Source organism: Myotis davidii, unplaced genomic scaffold, assembly GCF_000327345.1.
Source record: "Myotis davidii unplaced genomic scaffold, ASM32734v1 scaffold674, whole genome shotgun sequence".
Classification (NCBI taxonomy): Eukaryota; Metazoa; Chordata; class Mammalia; order Chiroptera; family Vespertilionidae; genus Myotis; species Myotis davidii.
The window spans coordinates 1,132,539-1,140,242 of NW_006286674.1; the positions used below are offsets into that span (position 1 = coordinate 1,132,539).

Below are 7,704 nucleotides of genomic sequence, written 5' to 3' on the forward strand. Positions count from 1 at the left end.
TTGCTGTGCAGAAGCTTTTTATTTTGATGTAGTCCCATTTGTTTATTTTCTCTTTAGTTTCCAATGCCCTAGGAGCTGTATCAGTGAAGAAATTGCTTCGGCATTCTTATTGAAGATAACACCTTCACGTAACCACATTATGAACTCACCTAACCCCCGAGGACCTGTGCATTAGTCGTCTCTCAAGTACACATTTGACAGAATCAAACTGTGGCCTCAAGTAATGAGAATGGCCGCACTAAATACTCAAGAACCCAGCATACAAGAACCCTAGCTGTGTATGTACTTTAAAGTAAGAACAGTAACTTTTAACTCTACGCTTTAGACTCTGCCTCTGGCCTGATATTTTTTTTAAAAAGCTACCATGAGACCTAACTCCAGTTAGCTTAATGTGTTAATGCAAATCAATAGCCATCTGACGGTATCTTCACAGACAGAGAATCATAAGAACATACATTTCAGAAGGCCTGGGGGCTGTGCTTTCAAGGTCCACATTGGACAATCCTCGGGATAGGACTGCGGGTGTTAGCTCAGTAATAACTGAGGCCCCTCTTCACGACAAGTCACTTGCAAAAGAACATTCTGACCTTGGCCGAGTTCTCAAAGGTTTAGACAAACAGGGCCTGCAAGAAGAGGTTTTTTGTTTGTTTGTCTTCAAATACTGCCTTTTTTTAAATCACCCCCTTGATTTTTAAGCCAGAAAGGATGCAAATGTCTACATGACTATAGTCACCTTCCTCCCGCTGCTTTTAACTGCCTCTAAAACCATCTTAAACTGCCGGGCCTTGCCAGGACAAACGTTGGCCCCTGTATTCCAGAAAGGCCATGAATATTCTGAAGGTCAAACAAAACACGGATTCTTTCCACCCAGAAAGGAAGTCTGTGCTTTCTGGGAGGTGGCCCCCCAGCTCAGCCTTGACTTGGTACGAAACGAAGCAAGTAAACCAAGAGCTGGAAACAGCCTTGAGTTTTAATCAGTACTTTCTGAAGGATGCTACTGATAATGGGGGCTGGGGGGGTGGTGGTGGATTTAAATGTAATTGATGTTCACATTTCTCTGTCTCGGCTTTTCTCCTCTTACAGATGCATATACAGATGTGCGAAATAACACTTCACCAACAAAGCTTTCAATTCAACTACAGTATATAAATTTGGATTCCTGCACCATTCATGAAAAAGCTTGACTCATCACTTGGGTTTGTTGTTTTTTTTTCCTATTTACCAAGCAAGTTTCCACAAGTCCTTCTTATAGTAAAAGTATCTTAGTGATAAAGTGATCATGGTGCTAAAAGGTGAGGGGTGTGGTAAGAAAGAGGGAGGAGGAAAGCTTTTTGCTGTCTACTTTCCATAAAGGGCCAAAAACCTAACTGTTTCCAAACAGTAAGGCACAAGACCAGTGGTAACTGACACGCCGACACTACAAACACAATGAAACTCTCTTTCTCTCTTTGGCATATTGAAACAAAAAGAGATCTCAACTGTGTTGTCTGCAGATGAGGAAACTGAGGCCCAGAGAAATTAAGGGGCAGTTTAGCTTGGTGGCCAGCACTCATCACAACACGGCCCCACTTTCTTCCGGGGCCTGGCCATCCAGGAAGGCCTCGAGCTTCCCCTGCTCCGGCACCTCATCTTCACTCCCTCGCTGCCGTGCTGAAAGCCCACCCGGACTTTAAAGCCCAGGTGTGGCCTTCACCGCCACCATAAAGCCTCTCGGCCACACACACCCTTGCCCTCGCCTCTGAAATGCTGCGGCACCAAGCTGCAAAGCTGAATGTGCTATTGAAGTCAGAGAAAGCGTTTTCTACTTAATCTCCCACAGCACCTAGCTAGGATCGCATACATAATAAGCATCCAACAAACAGTTCTTAAATGGAATAATTTGATCGGTTAATGAAAAAAGTGACATTTCCAAGTAAAATCCACACTCCGTGATGGCAGCGTCTAGCTTGCACCACAGGGCCCCAGAACTCCACGGCGGCCTTGAATGTATGGGTGCGGCGAGGTGTGTGCTGTGTTGTGTGCACACACATGCAAGTCTTCACAACCAAGGAAAGAACAGTGGGACTTCCCACCGTGAACTCAGTTTTGATATTTCTGTAAGTGTCCCCACAGCCCTAGCTGCTATTTTATACTTTCACTCTTCACTAAGAAAAATTTTAAGCGGGATCATTTCCTTCCCCCGCCTCACCCCCCGCCTTTTTTTGTTTTAAAGAAAGTTTAGGACAGCGAGGAAAACTGCTGAGCTGAGACACGAGGAATAGCTGAGTCTGCACATGCCTCATTGTTTTCCGTCCTCATTCCAGCACGGCTGTGGCTGGAAACCAGCATTTAGGATTCCCGGCGGACCTGCATCCCTGGTGTTCCAGAATGTCACACTTGACACACTGCTCTGTGAGGTGAGAGCCCACTGAGTATGTTCCCTCATATATACCCCGTATCTTTGGGGAAGTAACCAAAATATGTGTTTGGGAAAGGAGAGGAAAAGGGGGCCGAGGGAGCGCTCGGAGATGTAATTACAGCTACACAAGTGGGACCTTTTGTGTGTGTGTTTTGGAGGTGGAAGGTTTAATGTAAACATTAACTTCATTTGTGCTGCAGGCTTTTGTAGACACACCGCGTCGCCGCGCACTTGAGTACACATCTGTTAAAAGTGCTGAGCCGCTCACTACGAGAACGCCATTTACTCTGCGGGTCTGCGTTCGGCTGCGCTTTGTTTTCGGATTTTCTTAGCTTTCTTCCTCAAGTGCTGATGACTTAATTTTAAATTTTTGATTATTTTATTGCTGATGAGATCCTCCTGAGATCCAAGGACACAGGTCATTTTGCCGGAGAGGAGAACGGATTCCTCTTTCTAAGCTGCTCCGATTCCACCTCTGGGAGGAAAGGCTGCTCGCGCCTACACACACAGGGTCCAGGTAGAGCTAGAACACAACAACCTGAAATCCTCACCATCACCCCACTCCACTGACCCTATGAAAGGCACCACTTCTCAAAGAGCTAAGCCATCCCACAGCCTGAAAGTAATCCTTAGATGCATATAGACATTAAAACTCAAAGCAAGCTGAGATAATGCATCCACCGAGGGCTGTTCTACTGGGAGAGGGCCGCCAGGCTGCATCTAAACATACAGCTTTCTTGGCAGTGATTTCTCTTCCTGAGCTTAATACAAATCCACTGCTGTCAGAGCACCCAGGCTCTGTGTTGCCACCATCACGGCCTCCTGAAGTCCTGAATCCCACCTCCAGCCTGATGACTCCGTAGAGGCTTCAGCAGCCCCAGCCCCCAATTTGAGGGAGCCTGCCCTTCCTTTCTCTACCCAGGGGATGATTCCATTATTTCAAAGATAGTTTACGTTTTTATCATTTTTCTCAAAGTCCTTAAGAAGAGAATGGGCCAGCTTCAGGACAACAGGGAAAGGACACTGAGCTGGTCATCACCAAACAAGGGTTCAAGTTTTGAATCGGCATCTTAGAAGCCATGTCACTTTATGCAATTCACAATCTTCCTGACTCTTGGTTTCAGACAAATGACGAACAGTAGGACATGCTTCACAGTATTGTTAAAAGATTTAATGAGCCCTGGCCAGTGTTTCTCAGTGGTTGGAGCATCGGCTTGTGCACCAAAGGGTTGCTGATTCGGTCTCTGGCCCCGGCGGTCAGGGTGCATGCAGGAGGCAACCAATCAATGTGTCTCTCTCATCTCTCTCTCTCTCTCTCTCTCTCTCTCTCTCTCTCTCTCTCTCTCTCTCTCTCTCTCTCTCTCTCTCTCTCTCTCTCTCTCTCTCTCTCTCTCTCTCTCTCTCTCTCTCTCTCTCTCTCTCTCTCTCTCTCTCTCTCTCTCTCTCTCTCTCTCTCCCCCTCTCCCCCCTCTCCCCCCTTCCACTCTCTCTGGAAATCAGTGGAAAAAATATCGTCAGGTGAGGATGAACAAAGAACAAACAAAAAGAATTAATGCAATAATACATAAGAAAGTACCCAGTGCATATTAAGTACTTCCTAGCCTTTTAACTATAAAGCAACCAAAATGCTCAATTACTACTTCTCAGAGGGTTTGATCATTGGACAATAAAGACCCGTAGGAGGCTCTTCCTTTCCGTCTGGCCGCAGCCATCAGGTAAACCAAGATGGGCACTTACAAGTACATCCAGGAGCTGTGGAGGAAGAAGCAGTCCAATGCAATGCACTTCCTTTTCCAGGTGTGCTGCTGGCACTACCGCCAGCTCTCTGCACCCCACAGGCTCCCCCGTCCCCTGCCCCACCCGGCCGGACAAAGCGCACAGGCTGGGCTACAAGGCCATGCAAGGTTATGTCATATATCTGATTCGTGTGCGCCGCGGTGGCCGCAAGTGCCCTGTTCCTAAGGGCGCCACCTACGGCAAGCCTGTCCATCACGGCGTTAACCAGCTGAAGTTCGTGCGAAGTCTTCAATCTGTTGCTGAGGAGCGAGCTGGACACTACAGTGGGGCTCTGAGAGTCCTGAATTCTTACTGGGTTGTTGAAGATTCCACATACAAATTCTTTGAGGTTATTCTCATTGATTCATTCCATAAAGCTATCAGACACCCAGCGGATCACCAAATCAGTCCACAAGCTCAGGGAGATGCGAGGGCTGACATCTGCGGGCCGCAGGAGCCATGGCCTTGGGAAGGGCCACAAGTTCCACCACATTATTGGTGGTTCTCGCCGTGCAGCTTGGGGAAGGCGCAATACTCTCCAGCTTCACCATTACCGCTAATATAAGTAATGTTTGTAAAATCCTTACCTAATAAACAATTTAGGACAGTCAAAAAAAAAAAAAAAAGACCCATAGGAACATTTTGAGTTTTTTGCAATCTTAACTAGGTTCGGGTAGCAGCTGAGGTGCCCCGAGTCTCTGTAACGGTATTGCACCATAACTGCAATTATGCCATATTGTAATTGGTACCACTGTAAATACACCAACTGCATTACATCATAACTTCACAACATTACTGAAAGGGCACTGCGGTGTTACACACATAGGTGTTAACTGCCATAATATTTACAATAGGGAAATACAAGAAATAACCTAAACGCTCGTGAGGCTACATCTGTACCATGAAATATATATGCTGCAGTTCAAACGGTACTATTTGTACTAGCAGAAAAAGCTTAATGACATATTCTTAACCTTTTTCAGAACTGCAGAATATGAAAGAATGATATAACTCATGAATTCCCCTAAAACTATGTGTATATATTCACACATATGTAAGTGCATAGAGAAAGGATTGAATACATATTCTAACGGTAAACAGACCTGACCTAGGTTGGGGCAGTGCTAAAATGGGTCAGAAAGATAAATGGGAACTGTGACTTCGCTCTCTGCTTGCTACAATATTTAACCCTTTTTGCCATGTAAATGTACTGCAAATATTGCCTGTATCATGAAGACAGTTTTATTGTGTCATTAAAAACTAAAAACGTATACCCTACTTTATCATAAAAATAATTCTGATAAAGCAAATGCTGGGTGATTCATTTTCTGCTCTGGATGTCTTATTTTGGTTCAGCATGGCACATGGTTCCAAAAAAAACACCCCAGTGCCTCTCTAGGCCCAGACGGCCCTGGTCTACTCGACTCGCATGACGACAGCCTCTCCTGCCTTGAGGACTTTGACCCAACCGCCTCCATCTCCATGGTCAGTGACTGCAAGCCTGGGGGCCTGCTGATGCTGCGGTGCTGATGGCAGAGCCGTGTGCCATCTGAGGTTGTGCCTCCATTCCTGTCTGTAGAATAGGGAGTTGTCTGCACCTGGCAGGGCTGTCACAGAGCTTATACTACACACACTAAGTCCTCAATAAATGGCAGCTTTTATCATTACCATTACTAACCTGGAAATTCTTGGGGTCTCAAGATGAGTTCTCATCTGTGAAAGGAGGGCCTATCATTTGGTTATTTCTAAAGCTCCCAGCTCACATAGTCTATGCGCATGTGCTATGGGGGAAAGTGGACAAACACATACTGAAGCATGCAGCCTGGTGGCTGGGGCCAAAGAGGTCGACAACCTCCCAGTCGGCCCTGGCAACGGTGGGACATGTGTGACTGTTAGCACATCATGGGGTAAGAGGGTGAGAGAAGCCTGTTCTCTCCGATTTAGAAGACGTACAATTTGGAGGAAGTAATAGACAATAGACATAGCATTCACATTCTTCTACTGGAAAAAAAAAAAACCACACTCAAAAAAATACACACAAAAAACATTTTCAATAGCCCCTAGTGCCTGCTGTAGGCTGAGAACAGCAAAGCATCACAAAATAGATGAATTTTAGTGTGTGAACTTCCCAAACACAGCCCTCATTTTCCAGCCTCCTCAATCTTTTGGGACAGAAGTCCTAGTCAAATCCCTTGAGAACCAACTTACAATAATATCTCTGCCACCTAAATCTAACTTTTGGGGCTCAGCTGAAACACTCCCTCCCCCCCGCCTATTAACCTTCCCAAAGACTCCCCATTAAAGCCATCTCTTTCTCTTTGAATTCCTATAGACTTTGTTCTATAATTCTATTAATTTCTACTTTATATTACACTTATTTGCATGCCTGTTTTACCTCTCTTACAGGACCATAAACTCCTTTATTAAGTTAAAAAATGTCCAATTCATTTCCGCATTCACAGGCATTTATTGAGCAGCTACCTAGAGGATGAGTACTAGCCAGTGTCCTGGGGATACAGAGATAACAGCATATTCTCCATCTTCAAGGAGCTCACAATTTAATAGGAAAAGAGAGCAAGTGAGCAATTTCAATAATCAAGGTACTGTAGGAGCACGGAGCCTCTCAAATCCACCGCAAGGGAGAGGAAGATGAAGGTGAAAAAGCTTCCTAGGCAGACGATGTCTAATGCGTAGAAGTTGGCTGAAGCTACCTAAGCAAAAAAGGACAGGAAAGGACAAATCTGTAGGAAATCAGTAGAGGTGCATCAACTTTGAAACTGCATGGCAGTTTCTTATAAAGTAAAGCATGTATTTACCATACAACTAAGCAATTGCTCTGCTAAATGAGAACATATGTCTTCATAAAAGACATGCTTGCAAATATTCACTACAATTTTTCATATTCAAAGGAAACAACCCAAATGTCGACCAACAGGGAATGAATAAAAAAACTGGGGTCTGTCCACACAGTGGACATACTCAGCATCGAAAAGGAACCAACTGCTGACACGTGCAACACTCTAGCTGCTGCCTCAGGTTGTGGACCGGATCCTTGAAACTCAGAAACATCTGGCTGAAAAGAAGGAGCAGATACAAACGAACATAAGAAATCCTGAAATAGGCAAAACTAATCTAATAGTAACAAAAAGCAGATCAGCCTGTGCCTGGGACCAGAGATTCTGACTGCAAAGGGGCACAAGAGAATTGGGGTGGACACCCAGTTTGGCTCAGTGGCTAGAGCATAAGCCTGTGGACAGAAGGGTCCCCGGTTCAATTCTGGTCAAGGGCATATACCTCAGTTGCAGGCTCCTCCCCAGACTGGGCCGTGGTCGGAGGGCATGTAGGAGGCAACCAATCAATGTGTTTCTCTCACATCGATATTTCTGTCTTTCCCTCTCTCTTCCACTCTCTCTAAAATCAATGGAAAAATATCCTCCAGTGAGGATTAAAAAATAATAATAACAAATAAATGTTTAAAAAAAGAGAGAATTGGGGTGGAGGGAGGTGATAGAAAAAAAAAATATATATAT

At 45.1% G+C, this 7,704-nt stretch overlaps 1 protein-coding gene and 1 pseudogene across 1 annotated transcript in view; one reads left to right on the forward strand and one right to left on the reverse strand.

Annotated features, from left to right (window-relative positions):
* TGFBR3 (transforming growth factor beta receptor III) overlaps positions 1–7,704 on the reverse strand; it is a 177,019-nt gene that overhangs the window by 134,242 nt on the left and 35,073 nt on the right. The window lies entirely within an intron of this gene.
* LOC102764609 lies at positions 4,085–4,800 on the forward strand (annotated as a pseudogene).